Here is a 22318-nt window from a genome sequence, read left to right as displayed (position 1 = left end):
ATGGCGAGTGCGGCTCCCAGTGGTAGCGAGGCTCTAGGGGAGTTGACCTGCCCCATCTGCCTGGACGCCTTCCGCTGCCCCTGCACGCTCAGCTGCGGCCACTCGTTCTGCCTTGAGTGCCTGGAGGGCACCTGGGATGTGACTAAGTCCTTTTCCTGCCCGCAGTGCCAAGTGACCTTCCCTCGGAGGCCCAAACTGAGCAAGAACTTCACGCTCGCCAACCTGGTGGAGCAGCTCAGTGCCGCAGATGAATTGCCCACCGTGGTCTTGTGTGACTTCTGCAACGATGGCACGACTGCTGCCTTGAAGACCTGCCTCAGGTGTGATATGTCCTACTGTGCGAGTCATGTAAAGCCTCATCAGGAGATCCTGAAGTTAAGTAGCCACATTCTGGTGGATCCAGGTATGAATCCTGAAGAACGCAAATGCAAGAAACACAGAAAGAGGATCAAGTTTTACTGCCGACAGGACGAGAGCTTGGTCTGCACAACCTGCATCATTGCAGGAGACCACAAGAGTCACGATGTGGCTTCGCTGGAGGATGAGCACAAGACACGGGAGGTGAGACGGTCTGTGTGTGTGAGTGGGAGCCCCTCCTGCGTGAAGTCATCATTTTCAAGTACTAACTGAACAATAATATCCAACTAAATATTTTATCATTCCTCTCTCAGCTTCCCATTGTTTCTTCAAATTTTAACAACCTTGATTTAATATAAAGTATGCTGAGATTGTCAGTGCAGAAATAATACGAGAACATGTTATTATCAATCCTGTTATCTGACAAATTTATAAATGTGCTCTTAGTATATTTGATAAAACTGAAGGACTTTAATGCATACAATATTTGATCAAAATGACGTGAGTGCATAGACTGTGGTTTGTATACAAAAAAAAGTGGTTTGTGGAATAGAGGAGCATTCCCCAAAATGTAAACGAAATGTAAAACGACTGGGACTGCGTAAGCCGCAGTTTTCACCGCTTGGAAGCCTCGTGCCGGTCTGTCCCAGTTTAGCGCCGCACTCTACAGCAGCTACCAGGTCACTGGACTTGGTTTTCCAGAAATTTCGTGTGATATTGACAAACCAAGTATTTCCTGACCGTATTTATATTTTCATCAAGATTCTCTTCACCGAATTTCTCCGACACTCAACAGAGACATGGCAGTCCCTCCTTGTACCATGTAAAACTAAACAAAAACTTTTTTATTTTACCAGGTGAAGCTCACAGAGCTACGTAGCTCTTTTTCAGAGGCAAACCTGGCCACAAATGACGTCGAAATTCATAGCAGCCAAATAATCTAAACTCACGTAGACAGAAAACCGGAGGACCTGGACATAAATCCATGCGACCATGGGAAGAACAAACTCCAAATATACAGGTGTCAGGGTCGGGATCGAAACCACGACCTCCTATATACCAGGCAAAGCAGATTAACGTCTCACGGCGCCTTTTCCACCCACGACTCAGAGCCCCACCCATTGCTCAGGTAGCCCCGCCCATTAATCAGGTATCAGTGGAGAGTGATTGGGTCCACAGGCTCCTGCGCGTGCTATCTGAGCCCAGCTATTTTTATTCTGAACTTCATTCGCACTAATCGTGCTCATCGGAGGTGCAGGAGGCGTTTGAGCTCCTCGTGAAATCGGTTCCCTGCCACGATTGCTCCCCAGCCTCCATCGCTGCACAGGGGTCGCTACAGCCTGGAGATGGAACCGTCACTGTGGAGGGGTCAGTGTGGAGTGAGGTTGAGAGAGGGAGCTCAGAGAATGAGTGGAGTCTCCCCTGGTGACGTCTCTCACAGAAACAAGTGGGAGAGGAGACGCGGGGGGTGGAGGAGAAGATGAGGGAAGCGGAGGAGTCCATAAAGCGGATGGAGGCCGCTCGCAGGGACGTGCAGGTGACTCCACTCTGAGTAGGGTTTGTGATGGAGGACAACTCCATTAATTCAAGTTGACTTCCATTGGCTCTGAACACATCGTGGGGCTAAATACACAACGGTCAATGCGCCTCAATACTCAGGACAAGCAAATAAGTGGTTCTCATCTCCAATAAGGAACTAGATCAGTGGTGGAAATTCCACATTCTTAGGATGGGGGGCCGATATCCCCATGTGAACTGCCACTTCATCTTCTGTTATATATCTTTCTATTCAGGCCAGATGAGGTGGCACATACCTGTTATCCAGTACATTGGTGGCAGGGTTCACATTATATATATGTTTACAATGTGTATCGCATTGTGCTATGAACCCAAGTCACCTGAGATCAACTCCCAGCGATAACAAACATCAGTAATGAGTAATATCTGTAAAGCCACAACCATGCAATACACTGAATGCACACAGTGTGCTTTATACGATGTGCATATTCAGGTAACCTATTCACGTAGTACACTCCCATTCAGTATATTGCAATGTGCTTTGTGAGCAGTAAAGTTCATTTTTATTTAAAAGGAGTATCCGACAAAGCACAGAGAATCTTCGAGGTAAGGTCACCAAGTTGCATGTCCAGTTCTCACCAGTGCACTGATCTTATCACTGCTCAGTCACGAAACCCAGATCTCGTGTCTAGTCCCAGATGGGCTTTTTTCGTGGTAGGAATACGGCTTGGAAGCGTTGCTGAACAGGCAGCTTCAATTATGACCTTTTGCTATTTTAATCTGCTCGCATTACACACACCTTGTACAACTCTACGAAAAGATAATGATAATATTTAATTATAATTAAAATTCCTTATTTTTCTGATATTTCTGATGTAATCTTTGCGATTGAGTCCCGTGTAATTTTCAGGGTTATGATAGGTGACAATTGAATTGTTTATTGGCTACCGAGGCCGTGATTCACAGGAGGGGTTCATCCTCCATCAGGTCACCGGGGTTACAAGGTCAAAACGTCTCCCATAGTTTGGGTTGCATGGCCACAGTGGCAATACTGTGGATTGACGTTAATGCATCTCGATGAGTCTCGATGTATCTTGGAGTGTCGCAATGGGATTTGTATACAATCCATAGTTTGGATTGTATGACCACAGTTACACTGCCCTATATTGACTCAAATGGGTCTATATGCATCTCTATTCGTCTTCATGTGTCTCTGTGTTTCTCTATGGGTCTCTATATCTGAGTCTCTATGAATCTATATGGATCGCGAGGTATATCTATGGGTCTCTATAGGTTTACTTTATTTCCCATAGTTTGCGTTGTGTGGCCACAGTCGCTTTTCCATTAATGATTCGGGAAAGAGTGGTGTTAACACCACCTCCCTAAAACATAGATCAACCGTTTAATAAAAACAAACCATACGCCCTGGCAGGGATCGATGACCAGGGTGAGGGAGCGAATCAATAGCGAGTTTGCCCGCATCAGAGCAGCTCTGGACAAGGACGAGAAGGCGGCTCTGGCTCGTGCAGCCATGAAGGAGCGCGAGCTGCTGACCCAGATCGAGAAGAACATCGCTCACTACCAGCGCGAGATCGGCGAGCTCCAGGCAGCAGCCGCTCGTCTGGAGGGCCTAGCGCAGCAGAGGGACTCGCTCGCCTTCCTGCAGGTGAGCGATGAGTCTCAAGTGTCGCTATTTGCACAGAGCCAGGAGTTGAGGCACCTGAATGAGGTTTTCACATCGACTGCACTTGGTCACGCACGGCCTGAGCTTCCGCCCTGTCCTTGCGTGCCTTCGTCCCCACTCATGACAATGTTTGCAATGTAAGTCAGTGTTGGTGCTCATGAGGTCATAAGCCAAGACTTTATGGTTTATATTCCACCCGCGGTGTTGCGGTGGGAAATTCACTTATCTCATGGGAATGGAGTCATGCACCTCTCTCTCTCTTTCCCACAGGGGCACCTGGAGGAGACGCGCAGGTACAGAAGACTATCACTCACGACTCGACACACGACAACATGGGACTGAGTGCGAGGCACGGGCAGTGAGAGACTGGCTGTGTGTGGGGATGCTGTGTGTGTGATGATGCTGTGAGTGGTGGTGCTGATTGTGATGATGCTGCGAGTGATGATGCTGTGTGGTGATGCTGTGAATGATTGTGATGTGAGTGGTGATGCTTTGTGTGATGAGTCTACATGTGATGGAGCTGTGATGATCCTGAGTGATGATTATCTTTGTAAGTGGGCATGTCCGCTCTGCTTTCACAGGACAGGGAGGGTTACAACGTCTCAACCCTCAGCTCCCCGCCAAGAGGACATTGCCTCACTTAAAGTCCTGGAGACAACTACTGTCAAGTTCATGTGTGAGTTATTCAGTGTGAGTCATGGGTGATGGGGCCATCTTGACAACAGATGAACCCCGTGTATGCACGAGGTCGACACACCCTCAAATAATTACCTGGTGTAGTGTAAACATCACTACTATGGAGACAAAGGGGGCCAGGCATAGTACTGGCCACCCACCCCCTCGTGTGTCGTGCCAGCTTTCATAGATGCTCACGGACAGCACTTGTCCCAATAGTCTGCCAGGCTACACAAGGGATCTCTGTCTTTGTTCACATCCCATTCCAGGACCCTACTGAACAACACCATGAGACTCAGTGTGGTGTTCTTGTGTAGATAATCAGCATGAGTCAGGGGTAATTGTGATGTTGAAAAGCGGTGAGTCCCTGTGAATGTGTATGCGTGGGGGAGCGGTAGCACACTTCACTACGAACCCAGTTACTTGGGTTTGATTACCCGCCAAGGCTAACATCAGTGGCAGGTGATATCTGATCCAGTCCTGGGCCTCTGCTAGGTAGTTTCAACCTCAAATGAGATCCTGATGCTGGTAATGGTCATAATGATGGTGATAGTGGTCGTGAGAAGGATGGTGGTAATGATATTGGTGCATCGGCCAGTCATCTCAGTCGTCCCATGGCACCTGGGTCTGCCCCATGACCTCCTGCCAGTGGGCGTTTTACACTTCACATGGCCTCAACGTGCACGTAGCCGGGCACAAGCGCCATGGTGACGTCACCGCCACTTTGTGGCAAATGGCGGTTGTTGTTGTGATGGTAATGATGGTGACATTGGTGATAATATAGGTGGTGATGGGAATGGTGATGGATTTGGTGAGTGATGGTGTTGGTCGTGGTGATGGTAATGATGGTGACATTGGTGATAATATAGGTGGTGATGGTTTTGCTGATGGCGCTAGTAGTGATGATATTGGTAATGGTAATAATGGTCGCGATGATAGTTTTGAAGATCGTTATGATGGTTATGATGCTTTTCACGTTGTTGACGGTGATGAAGATGTTAGAGATGGTGATAGTGGTGATGGTGGAGGTGATGGTAGTGATGGTGCTAGTGGTGGTGTTGATGGTTGTGATGTTTCTGATGGCGATAGTGATGTTGCTGATGTTCATAGTGTTGATGGTGGTGATGTATATGTTGTTGTCATTGATGATATTGATGGGGAGGATGGTTGGTGATGGTGATGTTTGTGATGTTTTTGTTGATGGTGAAAATAATGGTTGGTGATGGTAATGTTGATGGTGGATGATGGTGATGATGGTGTTCTGTAGTGATGTTGTCATCGCTGTTGTCACAGATGGACGCTCACCGACTCTGGACACAAACTCAGCTAATAACCAACTCCAGATCTCCTTGGATCTCAGGACGATGACAGCAGTCCATTCCTCCCAGGGTCGCCCCGATCACCCACACCGGTTTGATGGCTGTGTACAAGCCCTGTGCTGTGAGAGCTTCTCGTCAGGCCACCACTACTGGGAGGTGGACGTGGGGGACGCGCGACGGTGGCGGTTTTGAGTCGCGTACGGGACGATCCCACGGAAAGGGAGTGGTGGTGCTGCACAGCTGCTGGGAGGGAGCGACGCGTCCTGGTGTTTACGGAAATATGATGACAATTTCTCAGTGGTTCATGGTGGAGTGAAGACTGCACTGTCGGTGAGGGGGGCCCCCTCCCCCCGCAGAATCGGGCTTCACCTGCACTGGGAGGGGGGGCTCCTGGCGTTTTACCGCGCCGACTCCATGGAGGTGATCCACGAGGTTCGGCAGAGATTCTTGCAGCCTCTCTACCCTGGGATGTGGGCGCAGTATTGTAATGAACCATTGAAGATCGTTGATCTGAGTCGTGCATCCTGAGGATGAGGAGAGATAGAAACCCAATAAACCGAGACAGAAACCCAAGAAACGGTCGAGAGGGGGATGGTTAAGTGAGGGTGAAGGGAAGGTGGAACGGAGGGTGAGGTTAGGTTCAAGTTCAAGTTCATTTATTTGGTATAGCCCTGTGAGCCATTCGGCTCTTGAATCGGGTGCAACCGCAAAAAAACAAAAAAACAAAAACATGAACAAGAAAACATCTTAAAGTGACTATGTGACTGAGTGCAAACAGAAATCCGAGAAAAGACAGCAAAACACTGCAGAAAAAAATCACCGTACACCAACGCTGTGTGCAAAAATCCCAGTGGGATGCAAGTCAAACAACCAACAACAACCACAAGACAGATTCCTACTTGAAACCGGATTCCCACCACCACCCATCTCAAAAGAATTCTCTCATCAAAACGCTATACCACAGAGCCCATGGCATTTCTGACCAACACCACCTGACCGGTGAATTAAGACATGTACATCGGGCCCTCAGGATGAACGGATATTCTGACCGCACTATCCGCCAAGCTGTTTCTCCCACCACACAGAAACAGCCACATGAAACTCCGACCAAAACTATCACGTTACCATACATAGCAGGCGTGACCAAAAAGATCTCCAAAATTCTAAACAAACATAAGATCCAAGTCCGATTCAGTACAGTGCATAAAATCCGTGATCTGATTCCATCTGTGAAGGATGTCGTTCCTGACTTACAGTATCCTGGAGTCTACAAATTGAGTTGCATTTGTGGTGATTGCTACATTGGAGAAACGAAACGTCATGTTTCTGATCGTGTCTGCGAGCACAAGTCAGATCTGAAACACGGCAGAACTGATTCTTCGGCCGTTGCCGATCATTGCTACAACTCGGTGGGCTCTCATGAAATTGTCTTTTCCGAGACCAAGGTTCTCTGCAAACCTCCTGGATACCATCAAAGGTTTGTACACGAAGCCATACAATATACAAACACAGATATAATTTCAACCGTGATGATGGGTACAAACTTAGTAATCATTGGAAAGATGTTATCAACCACGCAAAAAAGACTTAATTACACACTTTTGGACCATCTTATCTGACAGGCACTATTTTACTTTACTTTACCGAGTGTTAACATCCCCAGTGTTTAACAGTACTCTCTTTATTGTTCAGCCAGCACTAGTATAAACATGGGCATTTTCGTTCTTTTCTATCATGTGTATCAACAGGTGCTTGTACACACACATGTTCACGTACACTTGCACCCCACACTCTCTTTTGGCCTCCCCTCCCCCTCTCTGTCCAATGCGTTGGCGTGTGCAGCAGTAGTTGCTTGCGCACAACCACGTCCACGCCGCCGACTCTCGTGTGCCGCGTCGTCCATCCTTTTGGCCCCGCCCCCCCTCCCCCTCCCGATGCGTTCTACGTGGCACTTCGTGCCGTCTTTGAGCCCCGCCCCCCTCCCTCCCGATACGTTCCATTCATTGGCTACCACATTCTGATGAGCTCCCCCCCCCCTCTCTTCCCCCCTCAACTTGCTTTTAAGGGATTACATCTTGAATCATTGCCTCACTTGATGCAGCAAATCTGGCTGTGACGGTCCCACCTGATGACGGAGACTTGTGTTGCCTCCGAAACGTCGTGATTTTTATTTTATTTTACTTTTATTAATTTTAATGTTTTACCTACGTGACTTTACCGAAAAAACCTAAGAATATGAATCCTTGCAGTCACGAAAGCTTCAAATCTAGAATTAATGCTCACTTTAAGATGTTTTCTTGTTCATGTTTTTGTTTATTGTTTGTTGCGGTTGCACCCGATTCAAGAGCCGAATGGCTCACAGGGCTATACCTAATAAATGGACTTTGAACTTTGTTGTTCCCGGTGCTTGCGTGATCACGTGCGGGTTTACTCAGCACATTTTACGCAGTGTGTCCGCATAGCGAAGAGCGTTTTACGCAGCGTGTCCGTGTAGCGATGATAACGCTCAGTGGTGCAACGCGCGAATATTGCCATCGATTCGATCGTCGTGTGCCCAGGACTACGCACTTGCATCCAAGGCAGAAGGAAGCAGATTTCGTGGGAGGGAGCAGAGGCGCGGCATATTCATACGGCTATTTTTAGCGTGAGTCGGGGCAGGCAACCTGAGCGGACACGCGCGCACGCAGCCACCGCAGCAGGTACGGGTGGCTGGGCGTGCACGTGGTGAGCAGCAGGTACGGTTCGTGCGCATTCGCGCAGCCATGGCAGCATGAGTGGTGGTTTACGCGGGGGAGGGAGTCAGGCTAACACATGGCGGTGGAGAGCCAGGAAACAAGGTTTTTCCAAAACGTTGGTGCTGCAACGGTAAAATGGTTGTCACCTATTTCAATTCTCGTTGTTGGGATAGTTAACAGGCAATTTAATGGATGTCTTAGGTTTCTTGAGTTTGACAGTGGGTTTATGATTTAGCTAAATGTATCACAGATTTTGCCAATAAGGATTTTACGGATGAACAGGGCCCAATGTAGATTTCGACTTGCATCAAGTGACGTGAGATGGGATTTTAAGTCGAGGTCAAATTGGTGGGTCATGAATGGTACATCCAATACAAATCGAAGATCAGAATGACAAATGGAGTTTAGTCTGTTCAGTGTTACATTAGTAGCCGATCTGTATGCAGCATCACAGTAGCCACCCAACCTTGTGGAACAACATGTTATTTCAATATTTTTGGACGAGATGTTACCAGGATGTACCTTTTGAAAACAGTCTGAGAGGTGCCTCTGAAACCATTTTATTTTCCTGTCTGAAAATGTTATATTATTGTGTCATGTGAGTAGAATATCATGGTCAACAGTATCAAAGGCTTTTGACGAGGCAATGAATAGTGCACAGAAGTAGTGGCCTTTATGCAGGTAACTGAAGAAAAAATAATTATCCATCATAGCTGTGGTGGCACAGTAATCCTCATGGAAACCAGACTCTTTATTGCGCGGGAGATTGTGAGTTTCAGGTCTATTATTTTTTTCGAATATTGTTGTAATTGTGAAAGAATAAAAATTGGTCTATAATTATTCTTACAATGTCCGCCCTAACAAAACTGCCCACATCCAGTTCAGCAGTAACTGTGCAGGGTGCAACGATCACATTCGAAAGGTGTTTGTAAATCTTTCCTTATCGCATGCAGTCACATATTCTTAATCTAGCATACAACTGCTTATCTCTGAAGTACAATAAAACATTTCCCCACGTTCAAAAGTTAGCACTTCATTGGTGCGGAGTAACCTATTTGTCCATAAAAATGCAACTGGCAGTTTCTAAAAACGTTCACATAACATCCGACTTTTTCACATAGCCACCAATGATTCAGTCTCCAAGCGAGTCGGATATGCGACGTTGGACTGTAAAAAAAAAAAATGCTAATTTTGTTACAACTTTGCATCACTGTTTACAATCTTTAAGCACGGAGGTAATTCCTCAAATCCGTACCCATACCACACGACTATTGTGTATCCTGAAACGTTGTCAAATAACCCCCACGACCCGCACAGCGTGCAGCGGCCTTCATCAAACAGTGGACTGACAAAAGGGCTGTACATGGACAGTTTATCGCATTGTAGTTAGGATACGGGATCAATAATTAATGTACGTATGTTGAACTTGTTTCACACCGTACGTAGCCAACTGTTCAAATCGATACGAACTGTGCTCTGTGAAAAATACAACTTGACGTTAGTTAAGTTGCGTCGACACCCAAGCAATCTTTTACGTGCAACTTGGCAACTCGGGTGTATGCAATTGAATCGCTTCTACGTGGACGTCTCTGCAACAGGTTGCTCACAGTGTAACGAGACTACTTTCAAGCATCGATCTCCTTAGCGAATCATAGCAACGTATCGCATCATCACGCACTGTACAGTTTCGAATTGTGATAAAGTTACAATTGAGATGCAGGTGGGGGGTTGTGGTAACCAGAAAAGGGGGCAGACATTTTAGTTATTGAGACTTGTGTTTTGTTGTGCACAGATTTTGACAAAGCAGCTGCAGGTGACTAAGTCACACGATTTCGAGTGATTTGGTTGCGCAACTCGTCTCTAAGATGTGGACTTGGATTAAAAAAATGTGAGACAATCCGTTTTGTAATTTTCCAAATTCCATCATTCAATCCGTGTCCATAATCATCAGCATTGTCCTTAGTGTAGGGCTGTTACAGAGGGGTGTTTGTGTAGGGCTGTATGCATAGGATCAAACGGGTAACAAACACAGTGGGCGGGGCTCCGTCAGTACACGGGGAGGTGCCCGCAACGACGTCCGCACCGGGCGGCCTGGGGGGGCTGCCCGGGGGGGGTGGTGATCCTCTGGGGGGTATAAAAGGGGATGAGCCGGAGAGCTCGAGGTTCAGCCTTAGAGTAAAAGGGGGAAGACGGAAGATCGACTAGCTAGGCCCTGGACTCCCCTGGGACGCCGCCCTTGTCAGGGCCGCGCAGGACCGAGCCAGTGGCGTGGTCCCGTGAACCAGAGTTAGTACTCTGGGACTCCGGGTACCGTAGCCCGACTGACCAGTGTCGGGCCAGGTAGCCTCCCCGTTAGTGGAGGACTAGGGATAGGTCAGGGGTAGCTAGTAGAGTATTCCCAGCTATCCGGGTGAGGGGGCCGATACACCCCTCTAGTATTGTATGTCCGCAGTGTGACTACTTGTACAATAAATACGTGTGCCTTACAACGGTGTCCAAGCGTCCTCAACGGTACTTCATCAGCACTGAAACATTTATTATCAGTAACACGTTACCTTGAGGATACAATACTGCGATAGAACCAGGAAACGCCGATTTGTAGTTTATTTAAGCGGCACAGCTGACGTTAATGTACCTGGACACATCCTTTTCTTCTTCCTTACAGTAGATCTCCTGCGCAAAAACGAGACAAACGTAACCCACGATGCATCAATGCACTTAACAATAACGCTGGCATACGCTCACATACAGCATGATGGATAAGATAAGGAGTTTGTCAACAGGGATATACTCCACATAGTCAAGGGCCTCTCCATCGACATAGTTGGGGGATGTTTGGCTGGTCCAATCACGGTTCTTATCTTATCTTAATGAGATTTATAGAGCATATTTACGAAGGTGTTTTACAGCAATTATAAAATCGTATACAGAATAATGAATGAAGTGAAGAATTGGGTTATTGTAAAGTGCTGGTGTACTTTTGATGACAGTTAAACAATATGGATGGATAAGGAGGAGTTTTGATAGGCCTGTTCGCAGCTGGGGGGGGGGGGGTGACAGAAAGCTTGGGGATCTGAAAAAGTAATGAGGCAGCGTTGTATTGAGAAGACAAAGGGTGGTGAGCGATGCGCTTGAGCCAGGAGAGAGAAGGGGGCCACCGCAGTCCACAGACGTCCACATCGTCTGTGTAGTGCAGCAGCGCAGTTCCGGCCGGGCCCACGACGAGGTAAAAGGTGCAGCTTCAGCCCAGCTCGCTTGTCATGGACACGAATCTTCCCTGGCCGGCATACTGACACGGTTAAGACTCCCCATAGGGGCAGGAGCTCGACCTCCCATCCGGCCACGTGGGATGGCGAGGAATTCGCACGGCGCCGGCGTGGCCCGGCAGCAGACCGCCGGCAGCCGGGCCACCAAGAGGACGCGTGGTGGGCGCGGGGGGCAGGCAAGAGATGCGGGAGGGGAGCAGCGCCGATCGTAAAGAGCGGAGAGGAAGCCACGAGGTGCCAGCAATGGTGCGGCCCAGCGGGGAACTGCTGGCAGCCAGGCTGCTGTGAGGACGTCATTAACATTCATTTTATCCTTTTTATTCTCTTTCAGCGCACAGAAGATGCGGCCTGACGCCACGTGGAAGCCTGCCCCTTGCCTGGAGAGGGCCATCTTCTGCACTGTTGCAGGGAGCATAATTCCGGGTCTGCACGAAGTCTGCTAAGCCCGGAGTTGCCGATAAGCGATGGTCGGGAGTGTAGTGATGACAGTTTTACATAGGAGGGAATAACATGGTGAAATATTGCGGAGTCGGAGAGGAACACAGACACAGGAGCGGGTTTAAAAACATTTAATTCACGATGCACGTGGGCGCACATTAGCCATGCCTCGGGACCCTAGTCGATAAATAAGTTTACAAATGTAACCATGCTGCTTGAACTGTTGGAATTGGCTGGCACACTATGCTGCTGCTACCGATATCTCTTATCGTATAATCAATCTTAAAAATATTTAACAAAAATTAATTCGTTTCATCATTTCCTTCTATTAGTTGACTTTGTTATTTTCATATCATTGAGTATCGTTATGTTTTATGTTTCACTGCCGTAGTTATCACATTTTACGATGCATTGCCTGGCCTTGCAGCCTGCTGCTACCATCACATCTGACGTACATGCACTACTACACATTAAACTCATACACGCGAACTTACACGTGTTTTCATACTCTACATCGCAGTATACACACTGTATACAGTGCTACATGTAACATACAGTACACCTTTACCTACACACTTACATTGCACATTAGGCTCTACACGAGCTTCTCACAAACACTAACATGCCGTACATGTGGCACATTTCAGAGCTGGGAAAACCCCCCCTCCTATTAAAATACTCCTCAGGATGCTATTGTAATGACCGCGAATTGAGTGGTGGTAGGGAAAGAGACGAGGCAGGGTAGGAATGGAGACAGTTCTGGCGGAGGAGTGCAGGCCGGGTGTGTGGGGTAAGGCAGGCGAGCGAGGAGTGGCAGAGAGCATCGTTAGAAACAGAGGCACGAGAGAGAGAGAGGCGGCTGTGTTGCTGTTGCTTTATTGACTGAAGTTAGTTGTGGGGCCGTCCATAAATGACGTCACGAACCTGGGGGAGGGGGGGGGGTCAGACATTTGTGACGATGTGTGACGAGGGGGGGGGGGGGTGAGAAATGTGACGTTACGTAAAAATACCAACTTTAAATAAATATAGAATTGTTATAACAACACTCATTGTTATAACACCACTCCTACAACATCAGAGTGCAGCGCCACATTAAATACGCACTACAATGACAATAGTTTAAAGCGATTTGTAGCATGTTTTATTTTCAAAATGGAAATATGGTTTTGGGGGAGGGGAGGGGCAGAGCTTTGTGACGTCATAGTTGAGGGGGGGGGTCTGACTTTTTGTGACGTCGTGTGACGAGGGGGGGGGGGGTCAAAAATCGTCCAAAATCGCGTGACGTCACTTATGGACGGCCCTGCTGACACATACGCGCACGAGAGAGATAATAATCCGTGGCTGTGTTTGGTTGTTCCATTGAGAGAAGTTGGACGACCGTCCGCGATCTGTGATCGTAACGAACGTTCACGTTGCATTCCCGAGGAGCAAGGCGGTCCATCATGACACTGTGACCTGCATCCACACCCAAAGGTGGCTTCATCAGAGCTCAACGCTGACCCACGCAGGACACGCCCCCCTCCCTCAGGCCCCGCCCACCTGCCCTCATGCCCCGCCCACCTGCCCTCAGGCCCCGCCCACTGCCCTCAGGCCCCGCCCACCTGCCCTCAGGCCCCGCCCACCTGCCCTCTGACCCCTGATTTTGGCGGGAAACCAACATCCGATTGGCGGCAGTGATGTTGCTAAGCAGCGAGGCGGTGAGACACGGGCTGAGGTAAAAGTTTTACTTCTTGCGTACAGGCACGTGAAGTAAACTCACTGTGCTGATTACATTTACTGTGCTATGAGGTAGGGAACAGTGGTGTAAGGTTACGACTTGTCCAGATAGAGTTACGCGATTAAGAATGTAACACAACTCTGTGGCATTCTGAGGTAAATCTTTAATAATGTATTTTGGATTTAAGCTGCAATTGTTAAAATTTATAGCAACATAAGTTCTATAGCTTAGGTTATTCTCAAAACTCGTTTGTAAGTGTGACTTGAATCAAAAGCAGTTATGATAGGTAAACATGCTGTATTATCATTATTGACGTAAATAAATCCATACTCTTTGTTCTTTTGGTAAAGTCACGTGAAAAAATAGAAATAGCAAAAATTTAATTATTTCAATTTTTTGTTTGTATTTTTTTTCCACCTCCGGTGACTTTACCGAAAAAACCAAAGAGTATGGATCCTTGCAGTCACGAAAACTTAAAATCTAGAGTAAATAAATCCAGTTTTTAAAGCTATAAAAAGTCTATAAAATCATCTTAAATGTTCAATATACCACCACAGTCGGTATGCACTGCTGTAATCATAGCAGGTACCACCACAGTCAGTACGCACTGCTGTTCGATTTTTTTTACATAGTTTTGAAATATTTGTAAGACCTGGGCAACGCCGGGTACTTAGTGCTAGTAATATATATTGGGGGGGGACACATGTGTAGAGGTGCTAGACACACTTTATTCGGTAACCTGCGGGGCCACTATGTATCAGAGGGGCAATGCAGTGTTACCGCTCTGGGACCAACGGTTGTCGTCAGGGAGAGGTGAGAGCGGATCGTAAACACGGATTCCCGCCAGACCAACGGCCAAGGGTCAGATGAGGTAAAGAGGATCGAAACCACGGATTGTAAAGAACCAATCAGAGGGTTCCACGAGGGAGCGTGGGATTGGATAAGGACCGTTACAAACGGGTATAAAAGGGCGTGTGCAGGTAGCGCCCGCCAGTTCTCCTCACACGAAGACCAAAGCCCGGCTGAAGAAGCTAGGACCCTGGACCAAGCCTTCCAGCTCTTGTAAGAGCTAAGGCTCAGTGTTCCAGCGGTCAAGGGGAGAATAGGTCCTGGCAGGCAGGACCCTGGCTCCCCAGCCTTCCAGCTCTTCTAAGAGCTAAGGCTCTGCGCGACCAGTGGTCAGGGGACCCACCGAGCCAGCGGTGGGTCAAGTTAGTCTCCCCAAGGTCCCAGCCGGAGGATGCTAGGGTAGTGGGCAACTGAGAATAGCCCCCGCAGTTCGGAGGCTGTACCTCCCTAGGCTAGCAGTCAGAACCGTGTATAGGTCCCGCCAGGTACGGAGGCTGTACCTCCTGAGGCTACGGGTGAGGGAACCGTATATCCCTCAGTGTGTGTTGGCACTGTGTCAGAAGAAAGACAGTAAACCAGTGTGTGCCTTAAAGGAGTTCATTCATCTGTTATTTACAACACTACACATGCAATATTAAAATATTATCAAATCCCCCCCCCCCCCAATATATTGCTATTAAATAGATTTCTGTTTATATGATTCTAGTTATGCTTGTACTTTATTAATCCCTAATGTCTGCCATTACATACAATGAAACAAGAAAAGGTAAAAAGGAAAAAACAGCAATGTCATACAATACACTATTAGACATTGTAAACAATTAATAAAAAGTCCATCCTATGTGTTAGTGATTTTTTTATATTTTAGGCAGGAATTTTTTTTCAAATTTAGATTTTTTTTTCTGGGGGGGTGACCCCCAGACCCCCTGGTAGATTTGGTCCCCCCCAATGTTGACTCCATGGCTACGGCCTTGAGGCATCATGAACCCGGGATACACGAATCTGCAGTGAAGTCGTTTGCAGCCTCAAGGATTCCCAGCACCCAGCAGGGGGTGTCTTGTTTTGCACTAACAACTGCGCTCTAGAAGTGTGCACTCAAAAAGACGGTGTTTGTGCTTGGCCGGCACCTCCGACCGCACGTTGAACAGCTTGGCGCAGCTGCAGTCTGAGGTCTCGGAGCCGCCTGAACGGCAGTCGTCGATGGTCTCCTCCCGGAGTCCCGTGGTCACGGTGTAATGCGTGCATTTGTCGTATTTGTGATCGTAAAGTACTTCACTGTTCTTTGGTTCTTTCGGTATGAAAAGTGCTAACATGTGAGCGCCAGGGGTGGCTGGTCAAAGTCCATCTCAACTAACATGACAGCTCATCTCATCCTCATACACCTCATCTCACCTCATTTCACCTCATCTCAATTCACGTCATCTTATCTCAACATATCTCATGCTAACTCACCTCTCATACATCGCCCTAAACTCACCACACCATCCTACTAACCCACCATCTCACGCACCCATCGATTCACTCACCGACCATATCACTCATTCATGCAACATCTCACTCACATTGTGTGACTCTCACACTCACCACCTCACTTATTAAATTACCCACCATCTCACGCACCCACTTACTCACTCTCATTTGGCTAAAACAAAATAACCTCCTCGTGTAGCTGCCCATACACCATTTAATAAAAAGCCACATTGTAACAAAGCATTCATTCCTACAATGACTAAAAACCACCAACACCTGAAACCACATTTAACATATGAACCACAACCTTTAGAAATCACCCTAATACAGGGCGATCCATTGAGAGATACCCCACTGATTTGCGAATGAACTCCGTCTTCCTCTTCCCAGCTGACTAAATATTATTGCAGCGATGGCTACATAATCTCGGAGCTGTGGGAGATGGCAAGACTGTAGAGGTTTTCACAAATATCCCCGTACAGCCTTAGCACACTTCTGCTGAGCCAAGTGCTGTTAGCGAGTAGCACCTATGAAGGCCGGCACAGCACACGAGGAGTGGGGGTGGGTGGGCAGTACCACGCGCGGCCGCCTTTGTCTCCCTTGAACATCACCAAGGCCAAGGTTGTCCACCAACCGCCATTGGATCCGCCAACCACCCCCCGACTATCCATGTCCATGGAGAGGCCCTTGAATATGTAGAGTGTTTCCGTCTTGACACGCCTCCTTATCTTCCCCATTCTGCTGTGTGTGAGCATATTCCAGCGTTATTGTTAAGTGCGTTGATGAATCGTGGGTTAAGTTTGTCTCTTTTGAGCAGGAGAAGTACTGTAAGGTAGAAGTGACAGATGTGTCGAGGTAAACCACCATCGGCTGTGCCACTTAAATTAACCACAAATCGGCATTTCCTGCTTGTACCGTGGCATTGTACCCTCAAGGTAACGTGTTACATTTTTCAGCGGTTAGGAGGTTGCTGATGATTATGGACACAGATTGAATTATTGAATTCGGATAACAAAACTGATGAACATTTTTTTAATCCAAGTCCACACCTTAGGGATGAGTTGTGCAACCAATCACTCGACATCGTGCGACTTAGTCACCTGCAGCTGCTTTGTAAAAATCTGTGTGAGTAGTTGCACAACAAAAGACAAGTCTCAGTGACTAAAATGTCTGCCCGCTTTTCTGGTTACCACAACCCCCCACCTGCATCTCGATTGTAACTTTATCACAATTCGGAACTGTGCAGCGCTTGATGATGCGATACGTTGCTATGATTGGCGAAGGAGACCGATGCTTGAAAGAAGTCTCGTTACACTGTGAGCAAACTGTTGCAGAGACGTCCACGTAGAAGCGATTCAGTTGCATACACCCGAGTTGCCAAGTTGTACGCAAATGATTGCTCGGGTGTCGACGCAACTTAACTTACGTCAAGTTGTGTTTTTCACAGAGCACAGTTCGTATAGATTTGAACAGTTGGCTACGTACAGTGTGAAACAAGTTCAACATACGTACGTGAATTATTGATCCCGTATCCTAACCACAATGTCATACGCTGTCCATGTACAGCTCTTTTGTCAGTCCACTGTTTGATGAGGGCCGCCGCACGCTTTGCAGGTCGTGGGGGTTATTTGACCACCCTTAAGAGTACACAATAGCCGTGTGGTATGGGTACGGATTTGTGGAATTACCTCTGTGCTTAAAGATTGCAACACTGATGCAAAGTTGTGACAAAATTCGCATTTTGTTTTTTACAGTCCAATGTCGCATATCCGACTCGCTGGGGACTGAAACATTGGTGGCTATGTGAAAAACTCGGATGTGATTATAACGTTTTTAGAAACTGCCAGTTGCATTTTTATGAACAAATAGGTTACTCGGCACCAACGAAGTGCAAACTTTGGAACGTGGGGAAATGTTTTATTGTACTTCAGAGATAAGCAGTTGTATGCTAGACTAAGAATATGTGACTGCATGCGATAAGGTAAGATTTACAATCACCTTTATTATGTGACCGTTGCACCCTGCACAGTTACTGCTGAACTGGATGTGTGCAGTTTTGTTAGGGCAGACATTGTAAGAATACTTATAGGCCAATTTGTATTCTTTTACTATTAAAACAATATTCTAAAAAATATTTAAAGCACGAATAGACGGCGACCTGAAACTCGCAATCTCCCGCGCAGTAAAGAGTCTGGTTTCCATGAGGATTACTGTGCCACTACAACTATGATGGATAATTATTTTTTCTTCAGTAACCTGAATAAAGGCCACTACTGCTGTGCACTATTCATGTTCATACTGTTGACCATTATAGTCTACTCACACGATGCAGTCAACTAACATTTTCAGACGGTTTAATGAAATGGTTTCAAAGGTGCCTCTCAGACCGTTCTCAAAAGGTACATCGTGGTAAAATCTCGTCCAAAAATATTAAAATAACAAATGGCGTTCCACAAGGTTGGGTGGCTACTGTGACGCTGCATACATATCAGCTACTAATGTAACACTGAACAGACTAAACACCATTTGTCATTCTGATTTTCGATTTTTATTGGATGTACCATACATGACCACCAATTTGACCTCGACTTAAAATCCCATCTCACATCACTTGATGCAAGTCGAAATCTACATTGGGCCCTGTTCATCCGTAAAATCCTTATTGGCAAATATGTGCTTTAATTAGCTAAATCTTGAAGTCCACTGTCAAACCCAAGAAACCTAAGACATCAATTTAATTTCCTGTTAACTATCTCAACAACGAGAATTGAAATAGGTGACAGTAATTTTACCGTTGCAGCACCAACGTTTTGGAAAAACCTTGTTTCCTTCTTTAACATAATAAATCTGCCTTCAATAAATGTCCTGAAGCAGAATAATCGTGCAGGCTACAGCCACATTTGCAAATGTAATTTGAACTTTGATCCATATCCATGTATCGATAGTTCAATATTCATGTAAATTTTATTGAGAGACTGTGTGCTGTCTTGGTGTGATCAGGGACTTTTGTTGTGTTTCCTGACTTGCCCACGCTTGCTTTTAGTGTTTAAACATTAATATCAATTCATATCCGATTTTAATTTGTTAGTTATATATCGGAAGGTGCGGGGTGATGACAACAAACCAAACACAAAACTCAGTTCAAAATAAATTAATTTTAAATGTACGTCAGATCCAGACGCCGCTATCTCTGTTCTTTCAGAATGCTTGTCTGAAGCAAAACTGGCTGCAGCTAAACCTGGACAAGACAGAGTGTATGATTGGTGACTCAGAGCAGAGTCCTAGAGCGTGGCAGGGCCACTTCGATCCTCCACTGATTAGCAGAGCTTGCCCTCTCCCTGTGTCCAAAGGACGCAACCTCGGTGTGCTGTTTGATCAAAGCTTGGCTGTGCGCTCGCAGGTCGCAGCTACGGTCAGAGCAGGTCTCTACCACCTCCGAACACTCCGAGGATTTTGCCCACTCCTCTCTGCTCCAGACCTAGAATCATCAGTTAATTAGACGATTCGCCGGTCATCACAACCAGCCTACACATGTTGGTTGTAATTAGTGGCGAAACGACTAATTTATATTTACACAATCTAACCCCAAAATACCTCATATATAATATTGGTCGCGAAAGTTTGTGTTAGACTGCTTTTCATATGATTTATTTTAAGTTATTGTATGTTCCACTGGAAATGGTGGACATGTTTTGGCGCGATTGAAATTTACTTTGCTCAGTCGGGGTTAGCCGCCGAGGTCGTGACAGGTTTATTTTTTACACACTTTCATTGAATGCCCTGTTGTGTGTTTATATTATTTCAAATATTTGACCCTTTTACGAAGTCTAACGAGCTCAAATGTTCTACACATATTCGTCTCGCGTGACAATTCAAGATTCTATTTAAAGAACCGATCCAGGTTCTTTAAATGGCCCTCTTCGTATTTTGTACTAAATTTGTGTCATTAAAAATCATACTTTCCTCCCTGCCCCCCATTTTAAATCACGGATGGTCACGCCCAGTTACGAGGGGAAACGTCTTGTCCAATCAGAGTGGCTGCTGTTCTTGGGGAGCCTCTGACCAATGAAAGGCGAACTTATGTCGCCGCTCGTCATGGTGCCGGAGCGGCCACTGTGATTTCCTATTCCTTAGCGCGAGACCAACAATAACAATGTTGTTACAATAATGACATAGCTATAAGTGTAATAAATAGAAATATTATTTGCTTTGCACCACCCGTGCTAACGCGCTGAGGGCAACCTGGTTATGCTGAAGTTGAGTGAGCAGGTGAGAACCATGATCTTGATATTTTACTTGGGCATGGCATAAATGGTAAAATAACACACAGCGTTTACAGAAAGCAAACGCACACTGATGCCTATCTGAATGCAGATTCACATCATCACCCAGCTCAGAAATCCTCTTATCAAGACGCTCATACATCGGGCTAAAACAGTGTCAGATGGTGAAAGTCTAGTGAGAGAGATTAAACATGTTAAAGAAGCACTAAGACAGAATGGCTATAATAATGCTCAAATTAACAGAGCACTAAAAGCCAAATCACGATCGCAAAGCAACACTGCTGAAAGCGATCAGATTATTAAAACAAAAAAAATACCATTTATCTCAGGAGTAACTGACAAATTAGCCCGTGTTTTGCAAAAGCAAAACATTACAGTAAGATTTGGTACAGTACACAAAATTCAACAACTAGTAACGTGCACTAAAGACGAATGACCTAAATTATCAACAGAAGGTGTATATCGGATTAATTGTGTATGTGGCAGATGCTATATTGGACAGACAGGGCGAAATATTAAACTATCACAAACACAACTGTCGGCAGTGGCAGAACATGCATGCCAACAGGGACACTCAATTGATTTTGACAACGTGGAAGTGTTGTGTAAAACTAGTTACTACTGGCAAAGACTAATTAGAGAATCGATTGAAATTGAGAGAAACAGAAATAACTTTAATCGCTCAGACAGCTACAGGCTTAGTGCGGCCTGGAAGCGTATTATTAAATAAGATACATTACAATTCCTTATAAGGGAAACAAACATTAACTGATTACTAATGTAGCATAATCACAATAAAACACATTCCAAATGATTACTAATCTACAACTCGCATCGTAACAATAGCCTGATTACTAATCTAGTATATAATTACAATCACTTCCCCCTTGAATCTTTGCACCTGATGAGTTAATGAGTTAATGATGACGTCACCCTGCTGCTGCTCTATATAAGAACGGGAGAAACAGCAGAGCCTCACCATTCTGGCGAATTGCCCGATGAGGGGGAAACTGCCCTGGCTTGCCAGGGGAGACACCAGGAGCATCGAGGTGATCCTCCCAGCCCGTCCGGATCTCAAGTGAGACCTAGCCACCAGCCCCGAGGCCTGCGAGGGCCCTGACCGTGTGGCCAGGGATGACCACGCTGCCAAGAAGCGGGGACTGCTGGAGAATGGAGATGGAAATCGCAACAGACGAAGAGGGGAAACGGCGAGAGTCAAGGACCACGAGGGCCACCCGAGTTGCTGAAGGAGACCGGGATGACCGAGCCGCCCAGCTTATGCTCGCAGCAGATGAAAAGGAAGCAGGGAGTGCGTCAAGAGAAATGAATGCCACCTGCACTGCTGAGGGAGCATGGGACGACAGAGTCGGCCAGACGGTGACTGCAGGAGACAAGAAGAAGACGCGGCGAAAGCAGAGGGCCACCGACACCACCTACGCTGCCGGAGGGGACTGGGGCAACCAGACCGACCCGCTGGCAGCAGGGGGATGCGTGGAGGAGGCATGGAGACGGATGGAGGGGAACGTGGCGGAGGCACGGCAGAAGGAGAGGATGGAGGAACTGGATGGGAGGGCGGGAGCTGATGGAGTGGGTGAGGGAGGCCGAGGAGAAAAAGGTACGGCGTCCAGACGCAGAGATGCGGGTGCCCCCGAGCGGAGGGTGGGGAATGAAGCCAGAGAGACGCCAGCAACCCTGGGGCAGGGGGAGGCCCGGAGGGAGAACGCGACAGTGGACGCTGGACTGGTGGGAGCTGGGAGGCCCCGGGAACGAGACGGGAAATGGCGAGGCGGGGCAGGGGTGAGTCTGACACCACCTCATGTCAAACGACATAATTGCGTCAGAGTAATGATGAAGGACGAGGTAGCAGAAGAAGTGACCATCGACCGAGCAACCTTTGTACGGTCAATAATGATGGGCTTGCTACAAATAGAGCCGACAGACTTGTACTGTTTGATAACTCTGCCGGGAGGGAGGGCGTTTGATGTAAGCTTCAACTCAAGCCCCCTG

General features: G+C 47.0%; 1 pseudogene; it reads left to right on the top strand.

The window, feature by feature from the left end:
- On the top strand, window positions 1–6081 carry LOC144952622 (E3 ubiquitin/ISG15 ligase TRIM25-like; annotated as a pseudogene).
- The last annotated feature ends 16237 nt before the right edge of the window (window positions 6082–22318 follow it).

The sequence above is a fragment of the Lampetra fluviatilis genome, chromosome 69 (assembly GCF_964198595.1).
Source record: "Lampetra fluviatilis chromosome 69, kcLamFluv1.1, whole genome shotgun sequence".
Lineage (NCBI taxonomy): Eukaryota > Metazoa > Chordata > Hyperoartia > Petromyzontiformes > Petromyzontidae > Lampetra > Lampetra fluviatilis.
The sequence above is the reverse complement of the archived record's forward strand: the minus strand, read 5'-3'. Positions and strand labels throughout refer to the sequence as shown.